The sequence below is a fragment of the Macaca nemestrina genome, chromosome 9 (assembly GCF_043159975.1).
Source record: "Macaca nemestrina isolate mMacNem1 chromosome 9, mMacNem.hap1, whole genome shotgun sequence".
In the NCBI taxonomy this organism is placed as follows: Eukaryota; Metazoa; Chordata; class Mammalia; order Primates; family Cercopithecidae; genus Macaca; species Macaca nemestrina.
The window spans coordinates 112,758,207-112,772,754 of NC_092133.1; the positions used below are offsets into that span (position 1 = coordinate 112,758,207).

General features: G+C 43.1%; 2 long non-coding RNA genes across 2 annotated transcripts in view; one reads left to right on the forward strand and one right to left on the reverse strand.

The window, feature by feature from the left end:
- LOC139356383 (uncharacterized) overlaps positions 1-9,393 on the forward strand; it is a 111,420-nt gene extending 102,027 nt beyond the window's left edge. The window contains exons 2-3 of the long non-coding RNA XR_011608155.1: positions 6,102-6,192; positions 9,256-9,393. This is a non-coding gene — a long non-coding RNA (uncharacterized lncRNA). The remainder of the gene's footprint in view (positions 1-6,101; positions 6,193-9,255) is intronic.
- Positions 1-14,548, reverse strand: part of LOC105479942 (uncharacterized) — a 75,141-nt gene that overhangs the window by 48,443 nt on the left and 12,150 nt on the right. The window lies entirely within an intron of this gene.

Sequence of the window (14,548 nt, forward strand, 5' to 3'; positions counted from 1 at the left end):
TTACCTGTTCTGTAACCCAGTGGGGGACCGGTGCACCACACAGTTCACCTCTGCTTACCTCTGGCTCCCCATGGGCACGGCGGCAAGCTTGTGAAAACTGCCAAGGCTGGCCTGCCACCCCACACATTGATGCAGAACCTCTCAAGGTGGGGCTTGGGCCCCAGTCTTTTAATTCAAATATGCCGGCAGGGTTGGAGACACAGAGGAAAGCAAGCTGGATGTTAGAAAAAGTGGTCCAGATCATATTTGCCATGTATGAAACTTTAGGAAAGTCAATGAGGCTTTCTGTTACTTTCTCCATTGGTAAATTGAATAAGAACAATGACCTTGCCTATTTTAAAAGGTTTTGTCATGAGGTCAGCTGAGAAATAAGTGAAAGTCATTCATGGATGGCGTCCTGCTATTATTATAATGATTATGTATTTCTTAGTACCTAGAAACAGAGAGAGAAAAGCACAAAGGAAGTTAAGTAATCATTGTGATGAAAAGGGGTATCATGGAGCAAAAGTGGCCTTGTTCAGGCCTCTTTCTTCCATTTTTGCACACCAGTGGAAATATAAAAGGTAATGTACGCATGGAGAAAATAAAACCAAGAACAGTTAGATCCCCTTTATGGAGAAGATTTTAAACATATTCTATTGTTTCTAGATAGTGAATGACCTTAGGATAAGTACAGAGTGTTAACACCACGGTGTCCTGCCATAGTTAAATATCACAAAATGTGTTCGGGTGTGGCAAGACACTTCACTTCAGTGTGATGACCACTTTACAATGGTCATCACTTTGTGTCTCAATATGAAGAACATCTTAAAGTTGACAGCTTCTAACATTTCATGTTTCTTCTTTTGGGCTCAGGTAAAGTTTAACTGTTAAAATGAAGATATAAGAATTTTTACTTTAGCAGTAGCAAGGAGGACTAAAAAAACCCCATAATTTAAAAATACATAATATGCCCAGATCTTGGTTTCTAAATACCATTCTCCACTAAAAGGAACTAGGGCTCCTTGGAGAAACAGTTGATTCCAGGTATAGGACAAAAAGAGCCCATCATGAGCCTAGAACATAGTTTGTGTTTAAAGAATGATGGAGGTCTGTCATAAAGGACACAGGAGCCAGCTTGAAATGGGTCCCACTGACCAAAAATCTGGGACATTTTTGAGCATCAAAATATACAATGACATTAACAGATGGTAACCCAGTGAGCAAAACAGGAACACGTGAGTCCACATTTATCTAAATAAATAATCAAGGGAGAGGACAAAGCTTCATTACAATGGAGTACCAATTAATGAATGTGGAATGAGTGAGGGTTTGTAAAATCCCTGTGTAACAATTATCATAGTAATAATTGATTCAAGAAAAAGTATCAATGTATACTTAGGATAGCAGGTAAAAGTTTGATAAGGTAAAGGATATTTATATCATCTAAACATGCCTCCCCACAAATTACTTATTAATTACAGAAGGAAAAGAGGAAAAGCAATCATTTACCATGGAAAAACCTGACAGATACCACCTAAACCAAGGCATTTAAGTTAACACACTCCACGTCAATTCAATAGAAAATCCTGTAGGCTCTATCTTCAAAACATATCCAGCCAAACTGCCCTCACCTCTCAAGACAAGGTCGCAGTTCACCCCAGTCAAGGGTGTCCCTGCTTCCCCTTTTGGATCTAGAATCTATTGTCAGCACAGCAGCCAGAGAGATCTTGTTAATATGTGAGTCAGGTGGTGTCACTTCTCAGCAAAACCTGCTCCTGCCCCATTGCACTGAGAGGCAAAGCCCAAGTCCTTGCAACAGTCTCAGGCCCTCAGGGTCTGGCTCCTGCATCTCCAGCCTCCCATTACTGTGGCCCTTGTGGACTCTACATTGCCCTCCTTGCTGTCCCCTTAATGTATCTGACATGCTTACATCTCAGGGTCTTGGTACTTGCTGTTCATGCTGCCTGGAACAGTCCCCCTCCAGATATGTGTAGAGCTGGTTCTCTCTTCTCCTTTGAGTCTTTGATCACAGGTAATCTCTTCAATGCAGCTTTCTGCAGAAACTGTTTAAAATTGCAACTTCAGTCGTTTCCATGTCTTGGCTATTGTGAATGCTGCAATAAACATGGGAATGCAGATATCTCTCCCACATACTGATTTCATTTCCTCTGGATATATACCGAGAAGTGGGATTGCTGGATCATATGGTCATTCTATTTTTAATTTTTTGAGGAACATCCATAATGTTTTCCATAATAGCTGTACCAATTTACATTCCCACCAACAGCACATAAGACTTTCCTTTCTCCACGTTCTCGCCAACACTTGTTATCCTTTATCTTATAACAGAATTGGATTATATATATAAACACACATAATGGAATGTTTTTACACCTTTGAAAAGGAGATTTGGCCATTTTTCACAACATGGATGAACAGGAAGGATATTATGCTAAGTGAAATACACCAGACACAGGAAAAAAAATATACTGTGTGATCTCAGTTATATGTGGAATCTTTAAAAGTCTAATACATAGAAACAAAGAGAAACAAAGAGTAGAATGGTGGCTATCAAAGGTGGGGGAGTGGGGGAAATGGGGAGAAGTTGTTGAAAGGGTACAAAGTTGCAGTTATGTAGGATGAATAAGTCTAAAGACCTAATGTTCATTGTGATGATGATAGTTAATAATACTATATTATATACTGGAAATTTGCAAAGAGAGATTTTAAGTGTTCTTGCCTACACACAAAAAGGAAACTAAGTGAGGACATGAATATGTTAATTTGCATGATTGTAGTAATCATTTCACTATGTATAGACATACCAAAAATCACATTGTACACCTGAAATATAAACAATTTTTGTTAATAGATACATATATAGAAATAAAATCACAACGTCCCTATGCCCCCAAGCCGAGGATCTCTTTAGTCTTCCCACTGTATTTTCTTGGTATTTGCTAATACTTCCCAACATACCATGTGATTAGTCATTTATTTTTGCTAATCGTCTGTATCCCAACTAGCAGTTAATCTGGGAGAAATATATCCCCAGCCTCTAGCACATAGCAGGTACTCAATACCTATTTGCTGAATGTTGAGTGAATCTACATACTAATTAAGTACCTACTCTGTCATGAGAACTATGCTAGGCATGGAACGGGATAATACAGATCCCAAAACTAAACGGAATTAAAAAGCATTTGCCAGGATCCCCAGCCCTTCAGAACCTGACAGTTTAGTTAGGGAAGTAGAACCAACACAGAGGGGATTACCGTAGCATCGGGTGCTAAATTCTTGGTACCTTCTGTAAATGCAATGTAAGTTCCAGAAAGGAAGTGTTCCCAGTAGTAGTCTGGGAGGGCATTCTGGAGAAGAGGGGGCTGGTTTGGTTGGGCAGTGGGGAAACAGGAGGAGCCAGTGCCGAAAGTGCTTCCTCCAGAGGCAGGTGAGGGAGGCCCTGGGGAGCTCTGGAGCAGGGTCTCAAAGCATGGGTGGGTGAAGCAGTGGAGGGTTTGCTGGCTCTCAAGGGCCTCCCCTACCTGTCCTAGGCGGAGCTTCATGTCTTAATTTGCATCCCCTGAGAGCACACCTGAGACCAAGGATTTGAGGCTGATGACACATTGGGGTGTCATCCCAGGGAGCAGCAGCGGGTGGGAAATGAGACAGAGAAGGGGAGAAAGCTGACATTGGTGCATGAATGAGAGGGAAAACACTGCAGGCACCGGGCTAGTTCGGCAGGGGCCTGCGGGAAATGGCGTGGAACAACCTCAGAGTTGTCTCCCTGACCTCCATGATCATTTGCCAAGAGCTGCTGAGCTGTGGGGCATCAGCTTCCTCGTATCTCTAGCCCGCCCCGTGCAGGACCCAAGAGACAGCCATGGCACCGACAGCTGCAGGTGACAAGGAGGGACCTCGAGTGTGATTAGGAACAGCAAGCATCTAGAGGCTGAAGGCCAGCACAAAAGTATCAGCATACCTGCAGTTCATGCATTTTATAGCAAGTAGAAAGGTAAGCTGTGGAAACCATAGGCATGATTTTTTTTTAATAGAGCGGAGTAAGAATTCTTTTTGCACCACCACAGTGCCTTGTCCAATTTAGAATTCCTACAAAACCTACTTCCTAGTTCTTGTAATACTTTGGAAAGACATGAAGAGAGCTGTCGCATCTAGTAAAGTGGACTCATGGAAGCTGCTGATCGCCGCCATTGCAGTTGAGGCACTTACCAATCGTTCCTGCGAATGACTCTGCAACTCAGTATCAGTACCGTCAAGCCTTTAAAAAACATTCTCTTTCATGGAGACTGCATGTGGGGCGAAAAAGTAAAACATAAGCCATGGCCCAATTCATTTACAAGGGTAAATGGCACTTGTCATTTAGTATCAAAATTCGATACCATAATTTCTGGGTAAAAATGTAAAGCAAAAGCCATGTGCCTCGTGCCTCACAATACATTTTGGAGAAGACGTAAGTAAGCTCCCAAGGCCTCGAACAGCATTACATGGGGAGAGAAATGCCCTTGACTCAGGGCTTCTCCATGAACTCATTCCAGAGCAAATTAAAGGAGAGGGCTACACACAAGGCTTTCTACTGTCATGGAGGCCAAGGGTGTGGGCAGAGGCCAACACAGGTGAAAAGAGTGAGGACTTCATAAAAAAAGGGAAACACGTCCCCACGAGAACATAACACAGGGTTTCTGGGGAACTGCCTGGCAGAGCCCCGCCTGCTGAGTGGGAAACACCCTTGAATTCTGCGCGTCTGTCAAAACCATTTTCATCCGAACAGCCCCACCTTCCACCTGCTAGCAACTGGAGAACACCCAGGCACTTCTTGTTCTGGTGGATTTTTCTCTCAACTCCTAGACCTGCCAGGAATGCGGGGCAGGGGAAGCCAGCCAGGCTGGGGAAGTGGGAGGCTGAGGCATTTCAACAGCTGCTGGGGCGGGGGCGGGGGCGGGGGCGGGGGCGGGGCGGGCAGCACATTTTAATTGTCTTGGGGCTGTTACCATAGAGTTTAGTTTTCCCCCTCTAACCTTTCAAGAGAGTGGTGTGTAAAGGGATTCTTTATGGTTCTTGTTTAGGAATTCAGTGAATGAGTTGATAATTAGGACCATTTACTTAATCTAGCAGCAGAGAGGGAGAAAGGAAGAGCAACAGTTTTTGTCTTTCTCTTGGACCCTCTGTGAGGCTCTGCCCAGTGATTGCCCTCCTGTCTGCGAGTCCTGTATCTGGAGCTACCCAGAAGCCACTCCACTCCTTCCACAGCTGATGCTGGAACAAAATGGGGTTTCCCAAAAAAGAATGACAAAGGGATGCCACTGCTGAGGACAGTCGCCTCAGCACCACTTCCCAGGCCGGCCGGGGTTCAGGGCTTTCAGGAGGCACTTTCCCTTCAGGCAGCCACATCCAGGGCGCCTCTTTGACCTGGGCTGGGCTTTCCCACCTCTGCTGATGTCTTGGGCCTTGGTATTGCCCCATCGTGGAAGCTTGCCTGCTCCTTCTCCTTTCCCGTGCATTCAGGCATCTCGCTGGTGACGGAGAGGTTGTAAGCTGTTCAGGGGAAGCGGGCAGGGGCAAGGCCAAGATTCAAGGTCAGGGCTTTTGTCTCCAAACCTAGGGCTCTTCCCATTTCACTCTAGCGCCCTGCTCCAGGTCTTCCACAGAAACCACTGTATTTCTGTATTTATTTTTGTGTCTGTTTAAATTTCTGTTTCTAAAATTAATTTAATTTTAGATTCAGGGAGTACATGTGCATGTTTGTTACATGGGTATATTGCATAGTGGTGGGGATTGGGCTTCTGGTGCATCCATCACCCAAACGGTGAACACTGTACATGATAGTTAATTTTTCAACCGTTGCCTTCCTCCTACTCTCCCTGTCTTTGGAGTTCCCAGTGTCTATCTTTATGTCCATGTTTACCCATCGTTTAGCTCCCACTTATGAGTAAGAACATGTGGTATTTAATTTTCTGTTTCAGAGTTAGCTGTCTTAGGACAATGGCCTCCAGCTCCATCCATGTTGTTCCAAAGGACATGATTTCTCTTTTTTTTTCTTTCTTTTTTTTGTTTTTTTGTTTGTTTGTTTGTTTGTTTGTAACAGAGTCTCACTCTGTCACCAGGCTGGAGTGCAGTCATGCAGTCTCAGCTCACTGCAACCTCTGCCTCTCGGGTCCAAGCCATTCTCCTGCCTCAGCCTCCTGAGTGCCACAGGTGCGTGCCACCATGCCCGGCTAATTTTTGTATTTTTAGTAGAGACGGGGTTTCACCATGTCGACCGGGATGGTCTCAATCGCTCCACCTCATGATCCACTCCCCTTGGCCTCCCAAAGTGCTGGGATTACAGGCATGAGCCACCATGCCTGGCCCATATTTCATTTTTTTACTGCCATATAGTATCCCGTGGTGTATATAGACCACATTTTCTTCATCCAGCCATCCATTGATGGACACTTAGGTTGGCACCATGACTTTCTATTATGAAGAGTGCTGTAATGAACACTTGAGTGCAGGCATCATTTTTATATAATGATTTATTTTCCTTTGGGTAGATACCCAGTAGTGGGATGCTGGCTCAGATGGTAGCTCTATTTTTTAAATTCCAGGAGAAATCTCCATATTGTTTTCCAAAGAGATTGAACTACTTCGCATTCCTATCAACAACGTGTAAACGTTCCCTTTTCTCTACATCCATGCCAGCCTCTGTTGCTTTTTGGCTTTTTAATAGCAGCCATTCTGACTGGTGTAAGAGGATATGTCGTTGTGGCTTTAATTTGCATTTCTCTGATGATTAGTGATGTTGAGCATTTTTTTCATGTGTTTATTGGCCACTTATTGGCCACTTGTACTTTTCCTTTTGGGAAGTGTCTGTTTATATCCTATGCACAGTTTTTCATGGGGTCGTCTGAGGAACAACTAAAAGTACAAACCTATCATCACATATTAATAGGAAAAGGAGGGGTGTTCCCCCTCGCTTGTCCTTATGTAGATTGTCTTACCCAAGGTGGTTCTAATGTGCGTAGTGATTTCCAGATGGGAAAGATGGTGATGATGATGAAGAGTGCATACTCACTGAACATGCGCCAAGTTACAAAGATAAGCAACTTGTAAGCACTTTTTCAAAGGCTTTCAACAATCCTGTGATTTAAGTAATATCATCATCCCCATTCACGGATGCAAAAGCTAAGGCTTGGTTAATTACCAAGCCCAAGGTCCCAAAGCCGAAAGGTGGCCAACCTCACCAGGGCACTTCTCACCCCACCCTTTGCTGTGCCTCATTCATGGCATAGAGGGCCTCGGGCGTCTAAGTTGCTCCACGCAGGCAGCCACCTCTTCTCAGGCTGTGACAAGCGAACTCCTCAGCCAATGGAGCAGTGAGAATTAACTTAGGAAGTCCAATGAGGCGCTGAGGACCGTCCCGATCCCTTTCACATATTAGCTCATTTATCCCTCAACAGCTCAATGAACCATGAGCGATTATCATTTCTCCCCCTCATACAGGCAGACAGCCTCAGGCTCAGCCTCAGCCTCAGGTTCAGCCTCGTTACCTGCAGAGTCTGAGTAATCTGCCCCAGTGTACCAGCCACAAGGGTGGGCCGGAGCCCAGAGCTGGTGATCCAGCTACCACATTCACTCCTTCTGCTACAGACTTGGCAGGTAACACTTCTCCTGTCACTCTCAGGCTCAAAGGGTGAATGAAAGTAAAGCCAGTTTAACAGGTACCTGTTTGGGTCCAAGTGTAGTGGCTCATGCCTGTAATACCAGCACTTTGGAAGGCCAAGGTGGGAGGATCGCTTGAGGTCAGGGGTTCAAGATCAGTCTGGGCAACATAGCAAGACTCTGCATCTAAAAGAAAACATTTTAAATTAGCCAAATGTGATGGTGTGCACCTGTAGGCCTAGCTACTTGAGAGGCTGAGGTAAGAGGATGGTTTAAGCCCAGGAGTTTTGAGGCTGCAGTGAGCTATGATTGTGCCACTGCACTCCAGCCTGGGCAACAGAGAAAGACCTTGTCTCCAAAAAAAGAAAAAAAAATACATAGTAGTTTACAAACAAGACACTATTTGGATTTTATTGATTGATTGATTGATTTTGGTTATTTTTTGAGGCCCTGGTTCCTTCTGGCAGGGACTTGAAAGAGAATCTACTTGACCCAGCCCCAGAAGCCACTGGGAAGCTGCTTATGGAACTGGGCAAGAGGGCAGTATAGACACCCGCTTTGCTGACAGGGCTGCTGTTCCTAGCACCTCTTGTGCTATGCTGCAAGACCACACAAACAGACCCCAGCTTTGGTAATGACGTCCTATTGAGACCGGGAGTTGCCCGATGCCAATAAAAAATGTTGCCTGAACCTGTAGTTGGTGGAGACTTTCAGAAATGGCCAAAGCACATCCTTCTCCAGCATTTCACTTTACATATGACATAATTTTTTTAAATTTTATTTTTCCATAAGTTATTGGGGGTACGGGTGGTATTTAGTTACATGAGTAAGTTATTTAGTGGAGATTTGTGAGAACCCGGTGCACTCATCACCTGAGCAGTACACTGCACCATATTTGTTGTCTTTTATCTCTTGCTCCCCCTCCCACTCTTCCCCCAAGTCCCCAAAGTCCATTGTATCATTCTTATGCTTTTGTGTCCTCATAGCTTAGCTCCCACATACCTGTGAGAGCATACGATGCTTGGTTTTCCATTCCTGAGTTACTTCACTTAGAATAATAGTCTCTAATCTCATCTAGGTCATTGCAAATGCTGTTATTCCATTCCTTTTTAATGGCTGAGTAGTATTCCATCATATATACATACATATATATATACACACACACACACACATATATATATATACACTTGACATTTTCTTCAGTCACAATTCAAATTTTTCCTTTTCAGCTGTGAGCAAAGGGAAGCAGTCAGGCACCATTGCCAACCTATAAGGTCCAAGGACGTCAACCCAAACACTTGAGTCGTGCATTTCATGGGAAACATGGGGTGTTTCTCTACATACACTACACAGAATTCAGGAGTGCCATTTCTTAGAGCCAGGCCTGCTTCCCAGGACTCCTTCCTGCCTTCCTTGGGAATCGCTCAGAGCCATTCCCTTTTCACATAGTTTGAATGTTTTGTCCTGCCCCCAAATCCCATGTTGAAATGTGACCTCCAGTGTTGGAGATGGGGCCTAGTGGGAAGAGGGCGGCCCTCCCCATGGTAATGAGTTAATTCACACAAGAGCTAGTTGTTTAAAAGTGCATGGCGTCTCTCTTGCTCCTTCTCTTACCAGGTGATGTACCTGCTCCCCCTTCACCTTCTGCCATAATTGGAAGCTTCCTGAGGCCCTCACTAGAAGCAGATGCCGGCACCATGCTTCTTGTACAGTCTGCAGAACTGTGAGCCAAATAAACCTCTTTTTTAAAATAAATTACCCAGTCTCAAGTATTCCTTTATAGCAATGCAGAACAGACTAACACACCTTTCCTGGGAGAAGGGGACAGAAACCTACATTGTTGAATGCCTTTCATGGACCATGAACCATGTGAGATGCTTTCCAAGTCATTGTCTTATTGTTCATAGAATTGTCTCACTGAATCCTCAGAAATCTTTTAACCTGGGAGTTATTATTCCCATTCTACAGACTCAGAAAAGTTAAGTAATGTGTCCAAGGTCAAGCAGATAAAAAGTGGAACCAAGCCCTTTTGGATAACATTTTCACCACACTTGTGGCCTTCTTAAATCTCTATCCCCCAAAATAATTTTGGCATACACACCTGCTCTCTGCCACTTGCCAAACACAAGGTAGGTGCTTAATTATAGCTTTGTTAGTGAATTAATAAATGAATGAATGATATATTTTTTAGTTAACACTCACTTTGCCATAAACTTCTCTGAATTCCCATATCAGGCTATTCAGCTATTCCCCAGTTGTTAGCAGCTCTCCCAGATAGTTATCTGGACTGTACAATTTCTTTTGTGCAGGGTTCCAACAAACTTAGACTTAAAGTTTTCCTTTTCCTCCTCCCTCTCTCAGTTGAATCTTTTGGGTTAATGCGCTTGGCTCCCACTGATCAAGTCAAAGCTGACAGGATTGCAGACCTGGTGAACCTCCAAATCTCCAGTTCCAGAAATAGATTATGAAATAAGCAAGGGTGTAAGACAGTTATAATCCTGATGCTATTAATACCCAATGAATGGAATTCTTAACACCCACCATTGTTGGTCAGCTATCATGCAGCATCATTCCTGCACTTTAGAATTACAGAAACATTGAAAATAACTTATCCATCATTTAAGATCCCTTGAATTGGTCATAAACACATTGTCTAAGCCCTGGCAAACCTCAGTTTCCCACTATTACATGTGCTGTATCTACTCTTTCATTCAGAGGGATGGATATAAGTAGTACAGTGTTTGGTCTGATCAAAATTCCATAGTTCTCCACCACAAAGTGTTCTCTAAGTCTAGTGTTTCCAAAAACATGTGTTTCTACAGAAATTTTTCCTTTACATCAAAATAAGAGAAAGGGAAAACTTCTTTCTGCTCATGGCCCAGATTAACCATGAGTTGCTAACATTTCCTTGTGAGAGGATGGAAACTTGGAATAGTTAAAACTGAAAATAGCTCTGATAGCCCAGGTATAAATGTATCCTACACTCTTGGGTTGTTGAGGCTTAAAGAATTTAAAAATGAAAGAAAAATTTAACTGGATTAATTTTTCTAGGAGTGTGTATTTCCGCACATCCCTTAGTAAATATAAGAATGGTATTAGGGTATCCCAATCATTATACACTGTTTATTGGATGGACATGATTTTCAAATGGTATTTTAGAATTGAGCTTCTCACTTTCACCATGGAGAACACAGTGCTTCTTTACTCTGGTAAGCTTCTCCTGAAAAAAGGCAATGATTTTCACATATATCGAAGAAAACATTCACTGGCAACATCAATAATTAACTTCTATTCCTTATTCTTATCCCCTGAGAAGCATGCATTTAAGGGAAGATTGTCAAAAGACAACAAAGAAATCTAGGTAGTGGTGACATCACAGGACTCTAGGACTTCCCTAGAGAAGATGCCTCTTGAGGTTTGAAACACATTAGGTAGACTAACTCCCAAGATCAAACTTATCAATATTTGATAAGTACTGAAGCTGACACACACACAGCTAGGAGAAGCTCATCTTGCCTGCCTGGCTGCAAAACAATGACAACAAAGATCTGCAGTCAAGCTGTGATCCATTTGAGTGCCTGTTCAGCTTTACTTAAATTCATTCATTCATTTATTCTTTCTTTTATTGATTCAACAAACTTATTCAGCAGTACACAGGCACTTTCCTAGCTGCTGGAGGTATAGCCAGGAGCAAAACAAACTCCCTGCCTCAGTGGCATTTATAGTTTAGTTGGTGAGGGAAATAATTATGCATGCATATGTAGACAGACACACATAGAAATACACACATATATATATACACTGTATGTGTCTATAAATACATTTGATATGCAGATATAATATATTACATAAACATAAACAGCCACGGCTCACTTAATGATGAAGATATGTTCTGAGAAATACATCGTTAGGCCATTTTGTCACTGTGTGAACATCACAGAGTGCACACAAACCTAGATGGTCTAGCTCACTACACATCTAGGCTGTGTGGTATAGCCCATAGCTTCCAGGCTATGCACCTGTACAGCATGTGGCTGTCCTAAATGCCATTAGGCAACTGGAACACAATGGTAAATATTTGTATATCTAGGTATATCTAAACATAGACAAGGTACAAGGAAAATAATGGTATTAGAATCTTATGGAACTAATGTCCTATATGCGACCAGAATGTCACATATAGGGGGCATAGGACTGTACTAGTATATAATTTATTATATGTGACAACAGTGATGTTGTCAGTGAATGCCCACATTACAGGGCATAGGACTGTACTAGTATATAATTTATTATATGTAACTGAATAATATTATATATATACAATCTCAGATAATGATACATGCCAAGGAAAAAAATATAAGGTAAAACGAAGAAGCAGGGGTGGGACAGAGCAGGAGGTGCTTTTCCTTCATGTTGGAGGGTGTCAGGAACACCACCTTGATGAGAAATCTGGAAGGAGAAGGGAACAAGCCACATCAGCCTCTGGGGAAGACTGTTCTAGGCAGAGGGCACGGTCAGCAGAGAGAGGCTCTGAGGGAGAAAGGTGCTTGGTGAGTCTGAGGAGCTGCCAGGAGGTCCGAAGCTAGAGCAGAGTGAGCCCAGAGCATGTCTGCAGATGAAGGCAGTGACCTCAGGCCATTTTGTGCAGCACTTGAAGGTCCCTGAGAGAAGTCTGGCTTTTACCTGAGTGAGCTGAGAAGTGATTGAAGTGTGATTAGCTGAGGAGCAGCATAATGTGACTCACTAAAACCAAAATGAAACAGAAATCCTCCACTGCCCAGTAGAAAATAGACTGCACCGTCCCAAAGGCAGGAGATGGGAACCCAGTTAGAGACGTTTGCAAGAATCTAGACCAGAGATGGTATCTGGTGCTACCGACAAGTCCCGTAAGATGAGGGCCGGAAAGTGATGACTGGATTTAGCCTTGGGGAAGCCTTGGTGACTTGGACAACAGCAGTTTCAGGGTAGAGGAGAGGACAAAAACCCTACTGGAGTTAGTTCAAGAGAAGATGGGAGGAGGAGAGGGGTGCAGACACCTCTCGGCGGGCAGAGGAGTAGGGCAGAGACAGAGGGGGATTTGGGGCCCAGACAGGGTTCTTCTAAGACAGGAGAAATAGCAGAATGTCTGTATGCTGATGAGAGTGATCCAGTGGAAAGTGGGAAAAGTGATTTCATGGAACCAAAGGAGACAGAAGCAGGAGATGTGACTGGTGAATCTTCCCTGCCCTCAGCAATGGTTCACAGCTATGGGAGGGAAGACGTGTAGGTGGGTGAGTGGGTATGTAGGGTGGTGGGGATTTAAGGAAGTCTTCTGATCATCTATTTTCTCAATGGAATAAGAAATAAGGTTACCTACACACAAAGTCAGCAGAGAGTGAAGATAGAGAAAAAGAATTTGGATATTTCCAGAGAGAAGACAATTTGTGAAATAGTCTCCTAGGAAAGTTAGAGAGGGAAGGATCGTGAAATCCCAGCAGGGACTTCCTGGCACACTAAGGTCCCATGTGATATTTTAGAGTCATGAACTTAAAGTGAGACCAGTCAGATTGGCTCTGTGTTTTTTTCCAACCATATTCAACTAGCAGATTCAAGTACAAGATAGGGAGAGGGTTGGATTTAACTGAATTACTCTGCAGTTGAGAGTTGCAGGTGAGTGATTCCAGCACTTGGTCATCGAATCTGAGCTGCTCAAGTAGGAAAAACAGAGGGGAGTGGAATGAGAAGCAGTAAAAAGGTTATAGGATCAATGGATTACAGAATTTAGTGGGATCAAAATATTATCAGAGTTGGGTACTAGAGGAAGTACATTGCAAAAATAGAGTGGGATGCATGAAGGCAACCTTGGCCTCATCTGCTAATGAAAGGAAGGTGTATGTGTTTCCTCCTGCTGCTGTAATGGATTATCATAATTTATTGGCTTAAAGCAACACAAATGTGTGATTAGTAGTTCTAGAGATCAGAATTCTGAATAGATTTCACTGGGCTGTAATGATGGTGTTGACATGGCTTTGTTCCTTTCTGGATATTCTAGGGAGAATCCATTTCCTGGTCCTTTCCAGGACATAGAAGCCAACCACATTCTTTGGCTCGTGGCCATCTTCCTTCATCTGCAAATCCAGTGATAGTGGGTAGAGTTATCCAGAACACCCTTCTGACCTCTTCCGTTTCTGCCTTCCATATTTAAGGACCTTTGTGATTACACGAGGGCCACCTGAATAATCCAGCATAGCAACCTTAATTCCATCTGCAACCTCAATTTCTCTTTGCCATGTAATCTAACATTTTCATAGATTCTGGGGATTAGAAAGTAGACATCTTTGTGAGGGTCTGTTATTCTGCCTACAAGAGAAGGATTGTAGTTATTGATAAAGACAAGGTCTAGGTTTGACCATGGGAGGTGGTGACTAAAGTGGAGTGGAGGACAAGATCACTGGAAAAGTGAAGGTCCAGGAATAAGGAGTCAGGATATTAGAAGCAGCATCTGCAAGAATATTGCAGCTGCCAAGAATTATAAAAGGAAGAGTACTGGGGACAAGGTAATTAATCAGGATTTAAGATTGTCAAAGAATGGAGAGTAATGAACAGGGGATAAAGCAATTTTTATTAACAAGCTATTGGGTGAGAGGTGGTATTGGAAATCAATGCTGCTGAAGTCGGAGTCAAGGGACAAGACATTTTCCAAGCTCTGCTGCTCTACAAGAAGATTCAGAAAAGGTAATAAAAATGATGGAGAATTCTGGAAGTGCAGAATTTCCTTATCGTATCTCTCAACATGGGCTATCAGAACCATAAGGTATTGTTTTTAACTTTTCAAAACTTTGACACATCTATTATCTTCATATATGTTCATTACATCTGTGAGATGGAAATAGAAGTTATTGTCCCTCTTCCATGGTTTAGAAAATAAGAT